Below are 12,402 nucleotides of genomic sequence, written 5' to 3' on the forward strand. Positions count from 1 at the left end.
TTAGCCTCACTGAAATAAAATGCTTTTCTCCTTTAACCATTTGTCTCTCTGCCTTTGGATTTTATTAGCAGCAAGTGGCCAAACCAGGTCTGTCTGGGATCCCCAGAGCCAGGCGCCTTTGCACTCTTGTGCCCCTGCTGCAGTGTGGACTGATTTCTCAATTTCATTAATTATTAATTGCCTTTTGTTTTGAACTAGGTTGAGCAAGCCTTATTCCTAAAACAGCTTGGCTCCCCAGGGACTTTAATAAACTCCAAGAGAGACCATGCTGAATTAGGCCCTGAAGGAATTGCTATTTATATTGTAACCACGTCAGAGCTAATAGCTCAGTATACATCATGCTATTCAGAAGCAGAATGATGACTGGGGTAGTGAGCAAGAGGGTAAGAATCATTCAACAGGTTGGCAGTTCCAGTAGCTTTATCTCTTAAAAAAATTTTTTTAAGATTTTATTTATTTATTTGACAGAGCACAAGCAGGGGAGCAGCAGGCAGAAGAAGAGGGAGAAACAGGCTCCCCACTGAGCAGAGAACCCAAGGCAGGACTTGGTCTCAGGACCCTGGGATCATGACCCAAGCGGAAGGCTGATGTTTAACTGAGCCACCCAGGCTCTCATCTCTGAAATCTTTTATTTCTTTGAGAAAGTTTCAGGAAAGAACTAGAAAGATTATAGTACTTTGCAAACTCAGGCAGGAGCTTATCTCTTTTCGGTCTTCAATAAACCTTTTTTTCATAACTTGAACCAACTGATGAAAAAGAAAATGCTGGATACCTAGGTGGCTCAGCCAATAAGCATCTGACTTTGGCTGAGGTCATGATCCCAGGGTCCTGGGATGGAGTTCCACATCGGACTCCCTGCTAAGCAGAGAGTCTGCTTCTCCCTCTATCCCGCCCCCTGCTCATGATCTTTCTCTCTCTCTCAGATAAATACGTAACATCTTTATTTTTTAAAAATGCTCAAACAGACTAAAAGTAATAGCGCAAAGTAAACGTAGTCTAGAATTTGATCTTAAAAGAAAGTATTTTGGGGCGCCTGGGTGGCTCAGTGGGTTAAAAGCTTCTGCTTTCGGCTCAGGTCATGATCTCAGGGTCCTGGGATCAAGCCCCGCATCGGACTCTCTGCTCAGCGGGGAGCCTGCTTCCTCCTCTCTCTCTGCCTGCCTCTCTGCCTACTTGTGATCTCTGTCTGTCAAATAAATATAAAATCTTTTTTTAAAAAAGTTTTTTTTTAAAGATTGTATTTATTTATTTGAGAGAGAGAGAGAGAGAGAGAGGGAGCATGTGTGGGGGGAGGGGCAGAGGAAGAGGGACATACGTTATGACCTCATGAAAGGAGAGAAACTTACCCCGAATCTACCTAGTTAAACTTCTCCCAAAATCCTTAACCTCGGAAAATGTATGAGATAATAATTAGTGTTATAAGCTGCTAAGTTTGGGGGTAGCTGGTTATGCAGCAGTAGATACCTAATCTGCCCACTAAAAGAGAATTAGGGCCTCTTAGAGAAATCGCTGAGCCCAGGGTTGAGGCAGGATAGGTACCAAATGAGCCTAGAACATCTGTTTTACTAGAAACTAAGGAAGTGTTGAAAAAATGATGGAGCATGTCACAGGGACACAGAAGCCAGCTTGAAGGGGATCCTACCGGCCAAATCTGGGACAACTTGAGCACCAAAAAAAAAAAAAAAAAAAAATTAAGCACATTAATGATTTCTAAACAATCATAGAACTAGAAATTCATGAATCTGTAACAATAATAAAAAAGAAAGACTGGAGAGTTCTTGCTTACAGCAGAATGTTGAGGGCCAGCTAATAAATGTAAAGGAGAGTCCTTGAGTTGGAAAATTATCATTTTACGGACGCCTGGGTGGCTCAGTCGTCAAGCATCTGCCTTTGGCTCAGGTCATGATCCCAGGGTCCTGGGATCGAACCCTGCGTCAGGCTCCCTGCTCTACGGGGAGCCTGCTTCTCCCTCTCCCACTCCCTCTGCTGTGTTCCCTCTCTCGCTGTGTCTCTGTCAGGTAAATAAATAAAATCTTTAAAAAAAAGAAAGAAAATTATCATTTTATAGCTTTCATAGTAAAGATTGGACGAGACATTATCAGAATTATCAGTGGATGGTAAATCTAGAGGACTAAGATTCTGCACCCAATCCAATGGTAGATGGGTACTTTCCACACATCATTAAGCACCGTTCCAATGCCAGCTGGTTGTCCTACAATTCAACTCAATGCTGGTGCTGTCTATCTGGAGATAGCATCAGATCCCACAGGTTAAGGGCTCAATCCTACAAGACTGCCCCCCCTCCCACACACACATACTTCAAGTACCAATTGAAAGTCCAGGTTGTGACCTGTGCTCCTGACCGTCTATAGACTGGAGGTTCTAACAGCCCCTACTTTGGGTTCGATTAAGTTGCTAGAGTGGCTCCCAGAACTCAGAGAAACACTTTATTTACTAGGTTGACAGTTTATAATAAAATGATATGACTCATGGGGCACCTGAGCATGGCTCAGTCAGTGCAGCATGCAACTCTTGATCTCAGGGTCATGAGTTCAAGTCCCACACTGGGTGTGGTGCCTACTTAAGATAAAATTTTAAAATAAAAAATAATAAAATGAAATGATATAGTCCAGGAGCAACCAGATGGAAGAGGTGCATAGGGCAAGGACTGGGAAAAGGATGTGGAGCTTCCATGCCCTCTCCAGGTTCCCCACTCTCCCTGTATCTCCACATGTTTACCTGCCCAGAAGCTCTCCAAACCCCCATCCTTTTGGGTTTCCATGGAGGCTTCATTACAAAGGCATGATTGATTAAATCATTGGCCGTTGGTAATTGAACTCAGTCTCCAGCCCTTCTCCCCTCCCTGGATGTAGGGTGGAGGGAGGACTGAAAGTTCCAACCCTCTAATCACTTAATTGGTTGCCCTGGCAACCAGTTCTCATCTTTAGGTTACCTAGGGGCTTTCTAAAAGTTACCTCATTTTTTTTAAAGGTTTTATTTATTTATTTATTTGACAGAGAGAGACACAGCAAGAGAGGGAACGCAAGGAAGGGGAGTGGGAAAGGGAGAAGCAAGCCTCCCGCTGAGCAGGGAGTCCCATGCCGAGCTCAAACCCAGGGCCCTAGGATCATGACCTGAGCGAAGGCAGACACCCAAAGACTGAGACACTCAGGCACCCTGCTTTTAAGTTTATTTATTTATTTTTAGTTATTTCTACATCCAACATGGGGCTCACTCATGACCCTGAGATCAAAATTGCACACTCTACTGACTAAGCCAGCCAGGCTCCCGTAGAAGTTACCTCATTAACATAACAGGAAACACCTAGACCATTCTCATCACTTGGGAAGCTCAAGGGTTTTAGGAACTCTGTGCCAGAAATAGAAGAAGACCAAATATATATTTCTTATTATAAATCACAATACAACAGGGACATTGTCTTGAGGAACAAGATAGTTGCATGGTCATAAAGTAGAAAAACTGAACAATAAGTTGAGTAGGTAATCAAAATTAACATCACCAGGGCACCTGGGTGGCTCAGTTGTTTAAGCGACTGCCTTCACTCAGGTCATACTTCTGGAGTCCTGGGATTGAATCCTGCATGGGACTCCCTGCTCATTGGGGAGTCTGCCCCTCACCCCACTCTTATGCTCTCTCTTTTTCTTAAATAAATAAATAAAGTTTAAAAAAAAAAAAACATCACCAGTGAAGGACAGGTATACTGAACGGCTCTAGATATGATAAAGTATACTACAGTATATTTCAAACTATGCTACAAAATACTGTATTAGATGTACAGTATAAGTGCTAGATACAGAAGTGATCGAAGTTGTCTTTTTTCTTAGATAATCTCTATGCCCAACACGGGGCCTGAACCCACTATTCCAAGATCGAGAGCTGCATGCCCCACCAACCGACCCAGCCAGGCTGCCCAAAGTCATCTTTTTTTTTTTTTAATATTCTATTTATTTATTTATTTGACAGAGAGAGAGAGAGAGAGAGATCACAAGTAGGCAGAGAGGCAGGCAGAGAGAGAGGGGAAAGCAGGATCCCTGCTGAGCAGAGAGCCCGATGTGGGGCTCGATCCCAGGACCCTGAGATTATCACCTGAGCCAAAGGCAGAGGCTTAATGCACTGAACCACCCAGACGCCCCCAAAGTCATCTTTTGAAGAAAACATTTATTGGGATGCCTGGGTGGCTCAATCAGTTAAGCATCTGCCTTTTGGCTCAAGTCATAACCCAGAGTCCTGAGCCCCATGTGGGGCTCCCTGCTCAGTGGGGAGTCTGCTTCTCTGCTTGTGCTCTCTCTCTCTCTAATAAATAAATAAAATCTTAAGAAAAAGAAAACATGGGGCACCTGTGGCTCAGTGGGTTGAGCCTCTGCCTTTGGCTCAGGTCATGATCTCAGGGTCCTGGGATCGAGCCCCGAATTGGGCTCTCTGCTCAGCAGGAAGCCTGCTTCCCCCTCTTTCTCTCTGCCTGCCTCTCTGCCTACTTGTGATCTCTCTCTCTCTCTCTCTGTCAAATAAATAAATAAAATCTTTTAAAAAAATTATCAACACAAAAATAATCACATTAAGATTAAAAGTCAATATGTTTGATTATATTCCATGCTCTGTGTGTACCTAGTATCTTCTTAAAGAAGAAAAGAATTTTGTTTGAATTTTTCTTTTTTTTTTATTTTTTAGATTTTATTTATTTATTTGACAGAGAGAGAGATCACAAGTAGGCAGAAAGGCGGGCAGAGACAGAGAGGGAAGCAGGCTCCCTGCTGAGCAGAAAGCCCAATGCAGGGCTCGATCCCAGGACCCTGAGATCATGACCCGAGCCAAAGGCAGAGGCTTTAACCCACTGAGCCACCCAGGCGCCCATGTTTGAATTTTTCTTAAACCAGATTCAACCAGTAAGTATAAAGGCTCTTATTCCAAGAAAGAATGTCAATACCAGTCACCATAGATTGGGAAACCTTCTGGCATAAAATTTTTCTTAATACTTCCTTAGTGAGCTTCTTGGATGTATAGATTAATATTTTTCATCAAATTTAAGTTTTCAGCCATTATTTCTTCAAATATTTTTTCTGCCCCTTTCTCCCCTCTCCTTCTGGAACTACCACTGCATGTATGTTAGTATGCTAGTACCTCACAGATTTCTGAAGTTCTGATCATTTGTCTTTGATTTTTTTTTCTCTCTGTATTCAGATGGGGTCATTTCTTTCTTCTTAGATTTGAGGGGATGGGCGGAGGGGGAGAGAATCTCAAGCAGACTCCACACCAAGCACAGAGCCTGACATAGGTCTCGATCTCACAACCCTGAGATCATGAACTAACCCAAAATCAAGTCGGACACTTAAATGACTGAGCTACCCAGGTGCACCCAGATTGGGTCATTTCTATTGATCTATTTCCAGTTCATTCCTGCCACCTCAAATCTGCTGTTGAGCCCTCTAGTGAATTTTTCAGTTATAGTATTCTTCAGTTCCAGAATTTCCACTTGGTTTTGTCTTAAAATTTTTCTATATCCTTATTGAGAATCTGTTTCTGTCAAAACATTGTTGTGTACTTTCCTTTAATTCTTTAAATGGTTTTCTTTAGTTCTTTGTACATATTTATAACAGCTGCTTTAAAGGCTTTGCTAAATTCAGGGCCCCTGGGTGGCTCAGTCAGTTGGGTGCCCTTGATTTCAGCTGACGGTCATTATCTTGGGGTCCTGGGATCTAGCCTCATGTTAGCCTCCATCCTCAGCAGGAAATCCACTCGGTGATTTCTTTCCCTCTCCCTTTGCCCCTCCCCCTGCTCCAGTTTTCTCTCCTGCTCTCTCTCTGTCTCTCTAAGATAAATAAATAAATCTTTAAAAAAATATATTGCCATCAGTTGTTCACCGCTGTCCTCCTTTTCATGTACTGTTGCTATGGCTACAATGACCAGGACTTTTATAATAATAAATAATGGATCTAAACTATGCTGGTCTCCCATTCTTGTTACCAATCAAGGGCTCGTTTCTAAGTCATTTTTTTTTAAAGACCTTATTTATTTATTTGACAGAGAGAGATCACAAGTAGGCAGAGAGGCAGACAGAGAGAGAGAGGAGGAAGCAGGCTCCCCACCGAGCAGAGAGCCCGATGCGGGGCTCGATCCCAGGACGCCGGGATCATGACCCGAGCCGAAGGCAGAGGCTTAACCCACTGAGCCACCCAGGCGCCCCTCTAAGTCATTTTTAACAAAAACATTACTAGATCTAAACTCTCAAAAACATAACAATGGAGAGAAAAAGCAAGTTACAGAAGGAAACAACAGTATAATTTCATTTATATAGAGTTTAAAAATGTGCAAAACAATACTGTATGTTGTTGATGAATAAAATTTATGTTGTAAAAGCATAAACACACCTCCCAATCCATATTGAGAATGGTTACTTCTAGAGGAAGAGAAATAAGATCAGGGAGGAGGGGACAAATACTGTATTTCTTTTATTGACATATAATGTATTATTAGCCCCAGGGGTACAGGTCTGTGAATCGCCAGGTTTACACACTTCACAGCACTCACCATAGCACATACCTCCCCAATGTCCATAACCCAACCACCCTCTCCATATCCCCTTCCCCCGGCAACCCTCTGTTTTGTGAGATTAAGAGTCTCTTACGGTTTGTCCAAATACTGTATTTCTTACACTGAGTGGTGAGTATCTGGATGTTTGCTATGTCATTTTAAAAACTGTGTATTTTTCAAAGATTTCATGAAAACAAACTTAAAAAAAAGTTAAATACCAGACGTATTTTTTTTTAAGATTTTATTTATTTATTTGCCAGACAGAGATCACAAGTAGGCAGAGAGGTAGGCAGAGAGAGGAAGGGAAGCAGGCTCCCTGCTGAGCAGAGAGCCCGACGGGACTCCATCCCAGGACCCTGAGATCATGACCTGAGCCGAAGGCAGAGGCTTTAACCCACTGAGCCACCCAGGTGCCCCCAGACATACTCTTTTAAGGAGGACATGAGAGCTACATTTCAAAGAAAAAGATCAAGTTGGCTTTTGGAGGTTACAAGCATCTAAATAGAACTGAGATTTTTTTTCCCCCACTCAATGTCTTATCTGAGGAGACTGGAGACTTCACTTTTGTGTGGTTAATTTTCAAAACCCCTTTTTTTCCCCTTAACCCTTTTTAGGAAAACACTAAGCCTTCACACAATGAAGCCTTACGTTGGAGGACAGGTTGAAGGGTCTTCCAGCATTGGGAAAATTCGTGAAAGACTTGGAAAGACCGGGTGAAGAAGATTACTGGGTGCCCAGTCTAGCAGATTATCTTCACCTTTCACTGTCTTTGAGCTATTTTACCACTCTGGGTTGCAAAAAAACTGGTACCGATGCAGATGATTCTTGCCCATAAAAATGCAAATGCCAGGTGTTCCTAGAGTACAACAGATCTCTCTCCTCCTCACCCAAGAAACCAGTGTTGTGTCTATGCAGCAAATTAATTTCAGAATTGCTGATTGTCTATACATGTGTCTGCTCTTCAGAGCATCTTTCGAATCAGTTGTAATATCTTACTGGTTCTCTCATTAGCTGATGCATTAAATCAAATTTTAGACACCTGTTAATTTTATATTTCTATGAGTCATGATTTTACGTTTAAAAAATAATTATCCTTTAACTGGAGGGAAGAGGACTCTTTCACCTCATTTCTGCCAAACCACATGAATTGCACAATACCGGAGGGAGCTCCTTCCAGGCTGGAGATGCTGACCCCTCGGATTACTTAGTCCTACTGTTTTTCTCTTGCTCCCTTCTTTTTTTCTCCTCTATGTTATGGACTTTTTAAAGAATCTATTGGGATGTCTGGGTGGCGCCTGGCAGTTAAGCCACTGACTCCTGATTCCAGCTCAGGTCTTGATCTCGGGGTCCTGGAAGTGAGCCCCCAGGTCAGGCACTGTGCACTCAGTGCAAGGTCTGCTTAGGATTCTCTCTCCCTCTCCCTCTGCCCCTCCTGGTCATGCTCCCTCTCTTTCTCTGAGATAAAAAAATAAATCTTAAAAAAAAAAATTTAATTGGGGTGCCTGGGTGGCTCAGGGGGTTAAGCTTCTGCCTTCGGCTCGGGTCATGATCTCAGGGTCCTGGGATCGAGCCCCACATCGGGCTCTCTGCTCAGCAGGGAGTCTGCTTCCCCCCACCTCTGCTTGTCTCTCTACCTACTTGTGATCTCTCTCTCTCTATCTGTGAAATAAATAAATAAGTAATCTTAAAAAAAAATTTTTTTTAGATTTTATTTATTTGACAGAGATCACAAGTAGGCAGAGAGGCAGGCAGAGAGAGAGGAAGGGAAGCAGGCTCCCTGCTGAGCAGAGAGCCCGATGAGGGGCTCGATCCCAGGACCCTGAGATCATGACCCAAGCCGAAGGCAGAGGCTTAACCCACTGAGCCACCCAGGCGCCCCTTAAAAAAAATTATTTTTTTTTTTTTTTAAAGATTTTATTTATTTATTTGACAGACAGATCACAAGTAGGCAGAGAGGCAGGCAGAGAGAGAAGGGAGGAAGCAGGCTCCCTGCTGAGCAGAGAGTCCGATGCGGGGCTCGATCCCAGGATGCTGGGATCATGACCTGAGCCGAAGGCAGCGGCTTTAACCCACTGAGCCACCCAGGCACCCCAAAAATTATTTTTAATCTATTTTTAAACCTTGATTCCTTGCTCCCTTGGCAACTGGAAATAACAAATTTCCTTTACTAAGCTGGTAATAGATAAGGTTTTCCCTGTGATTAAGGCCATATTTACAACTACTATATGATATTAAAAATTGCAATAGTTATAGCGGGTTTAAATCAGACTCATTTCCCAGCTTCCTCCTCACTGACCTCCCTCCTGCCAAACTTCACATTTGCCTTTAACATTGTAAACACACTCTACATACCTGTTAAATTAATTAACAAGTGAATGGATGCCCACTGTCTGCTTAACACTACTTGGGTGCTAAGTGGTCTATCATCACATGCAAGTTCAAGTTCCTGACCCACGGAAATTCACAATCCAGGTGGGAAGACAGGGAAGTAACATTATATGCAGTATGATAAGTGCCAAATGGAGTGAGCTAGGCAATAAATGCTTCATTCATTCATCCACTGAGCAAATACTTCCTTCTCACCCATTACATGCAGGTGCTGTGGTATGCAATGGTGAAAAACCTGGCACAGACTCTTCCTTCACCAAGTTTCCTCTAGAAGGGACTAGGACAAGTAACCCGGGCACTTCTAATACTGCACTGCCCGGGGAACGGTGGGGAAGGGCAGGATTCGGTGGCAGTACATAGGAGGAAAACTAACCCTGACTTGAGGCTTCTGGAAAGCTGTCTAAACAAATTGGAAAGATCTTCGCAAGGAGTGGGTGGGGAGCAGAATGGGGTGTCGATGGGAATCAATCGAAACTGTGGGAATACTACACATTAAAGTCTGGAGGTAAGAGACAGCAAAGCATATTCAGGGAACTTAAAGAAGTTTAGTATGACTAAGGGAATGAGTTTGAGGGGAGAGCATGGAAAGGAATGAAGTAGGAGAAGCCCAAAGGGACCATGTGAGCTGTGTTAAGTAAGGTATTTCAATTTTATCCTAAAACAATGGAGGAACTGTTACAGATTTGTTGTTTTGTGTTAAAGATTTGGACCTGATTGTATTTGCATTTTTTTGAAGATTTTATTCATTTATTTATTTGAGAGAAAGAGAGAGAGCAGACAAGGGGAGGAGCAGAGGGAGAGAGACGAGCAGACTCTGTGCTGAGCCCAGGACGCAGGACTGGATCTCAGCATCCTGAAATCACAACCTGAGCCAAAAACCAAGAGTTGGACACTTAAATGACTGAGCCACCCAAGCACCCCTGTACTTACATTTTGAAGGAGAATGGATTTTTTTTTAAAGATTTTATTTATTTATTTCACAGACAGATGCAGAGATAGCAAGAGAGAGAGATCACAGGCAGGGAGAAGAAGAAGAAGCAGGCCCCTGCTGAGCAGGGAGCCTGACTCAGGGCTTGATTCCAGGACCCTGGGATCATGACCCGAGCCAAAGGCAGACGCTCAATCGATTGAGCCACCCAAGCACCCCAGGAGAATGGATTTTAAATGGCAGGGGTAGGGGGGTACTGGAGACAGGAAGTCTAAACAAAAGATAGCGGTGACCTAAATAAAGGTAATGGTTCTGGAAATGGGAAGAAAAGCACAGACTATGGGACATTTTGGAGTTAGAACCAACAGGACTTAATAACAGATTGAAGTGGAGATAGCCAACAGGTAAAGAAACACAGGTCTATCTGGAGTTTCAGACAGACAACTGAACTAGAGAGAGAGTAGATGGTCAGGATTCCTGGGACGAGGTAAGATTGCTCAGAAAGAGTAACAGAAATATAGGGAGAAAGCCCACTACAGAGCCCTGAAAAGGATTGCAAGAGTCTGCTAAGAAGCAGAGAGGTGAAAGGAAAACCAAGATAACAAAATGCCACGAAAGTCAAGGAAAGAGAGGGCTTCAAAAATAAGGACAAAGTCGGGGCACCTGGGTGGCTCAGTAGGTAAAGCCTCTGCCTTCAGCTCAGGTCATGATCTCTGGGTCCTGGGATCCAGCCCTGCATTGGGCTTTCTGCTCAGCAGGGAGCCTGCTTTCCCCTCTCTCTCTGCCTGCCTCTCTGCCTACTTGTGCTCTGTCAAATAAATAAATAAAATCTTACAAAAAAAAAAAAAAAAAGGACAAAGTCAACAGTGTCCAAGGTTGCAGAAAAGCCAAGTACATGAAAACTGAGCTGTGACTTTCAGATCTGAAGGTTTGAAACAGAATATGTCACCCCCAAATATGACCAAAGGAGCTTAGCACATGCTACTGCAAAACAGTCTCTTTTGGTTTATGGGTTATTCTCAGCTGTAGGCACTTGAAAAAGAGCAAACGTAGAGAAGGCCTTTCTCTGAACTCCCCTGTATGCCTAAAGACAGAGCCTCTAAAAGGAACTCACTTGTAGATGCCCTCCCCTAGAGTTTCATCAACCAGGGAAGACGGAGACTAGAAGCTGACACCACACCAAGACAAATTTTGTCACAAACCATCTACCTCCCATTTGTTGGTCTAAGGGCCCGTTCATCTTCCCTAGAGACCTATGATCCTTCTCTCCTTTCCCTACTAAGATGGTTTTTAATCCTGAATTCTAAGCCATCTTGGAGAGTTACTCATTTTTCCTGGGTATCTCCTAAGTATACATGAGGTATACAGGATAATACACTTCTGTCTGTTTTTCTCTTGTCAATCTTATTACAGGCATCTCAGCTAAGAACCAAAAGAGTAGAGGGGAAATTAATGCTCCTCCCTTACAGATCATTTAGCCACAGGGACCTCATTGGTGATCTTGGTGACAATATTTCATGGCATGATGAATCGTGGTTGCAGTAATAGAGCAAACGGATGGTATCATTTTTTGACACTTGTTTTGTAATTACCAGAAAAATGCATTTGTGGCCTCTCCATCCTGTAAGCATATTGTTGCCCCATTTAACAGTTATTTACATGTCTTTCTTACTACTAGACTTGATCTTCTTGAACCTAGAAATTGTATCTTATTCAGGCTGAGAATCCGAGGGGTTAGCACAGCCTCTGACATATATAAAGGGTGTAACATATATTTATGACTGAATAAAAAGTCTAGAGGGCCGTCTTCCAAATTCAAGTTGTCTTTAGTCTCTCAGCCAAACCTTTAAGCACTGTGGTCAGAGTCTGAAGCTTCCGGTAAGCAGTCAAGGACCAGAGCTGAAACCAGGAATCCAGGATGTACATTCTCCCTGCAACTTCTCGTTCACCCCGGGCCAGTCACAGAGCCTCTTGGCTCAAGTTTCTCAGCCACGGAGTGACCACCTCTATCTTTACTACCAGAGACATTGAGAATCTTAATTTAGAAAAGAATTTGTAATCCTTATAACATGAGACCCATCTAATCGAAAGCCCATACCATTATCATGGCCCATTTCATTTTATCCAGATTTTTTTTTGTTTTAACTGAATTGGTTTTACATTTCAAAATGAATTAGTATGCAGTGCTACTGTTAAATTGAGTGTTGAATTTCACTCCCCGGGGAGTTTTCTCCTTCAGTAATGGAAAAATGAAGCATACATTATTGCAGTGATAACACCCTCACTGCGATTTTGTCATTTTCACAAGAATCTTAAAACAGGGAGTTCAGCTGAATTACTGCCTAGAGGAGAGACCTTCAGAGAAAAGGCATAAGCTCTGCAAACAACCTTAATTGCTTTTGCTTGCATAATCTTTTTCCCTTTTCTATTTCCACATTCAATTTGTGAGAAGCTAGGAGAAGATGAGGCCCAGCATTAGAGAGCCTCGAACACTTCTTTCAAATAGTTCTCATTTCTCCCCCACCTGCTCCACAAAT

This window comes from Martes martes, assembly GCF_963455335.1.
Source record: "Martes martes genome assembly, chromosome: 7".
NCBI lineage: Eukaryota > Metazoa > Chordata > Mammalia > Carnivora > Mustelidae > Martes > Martes martes.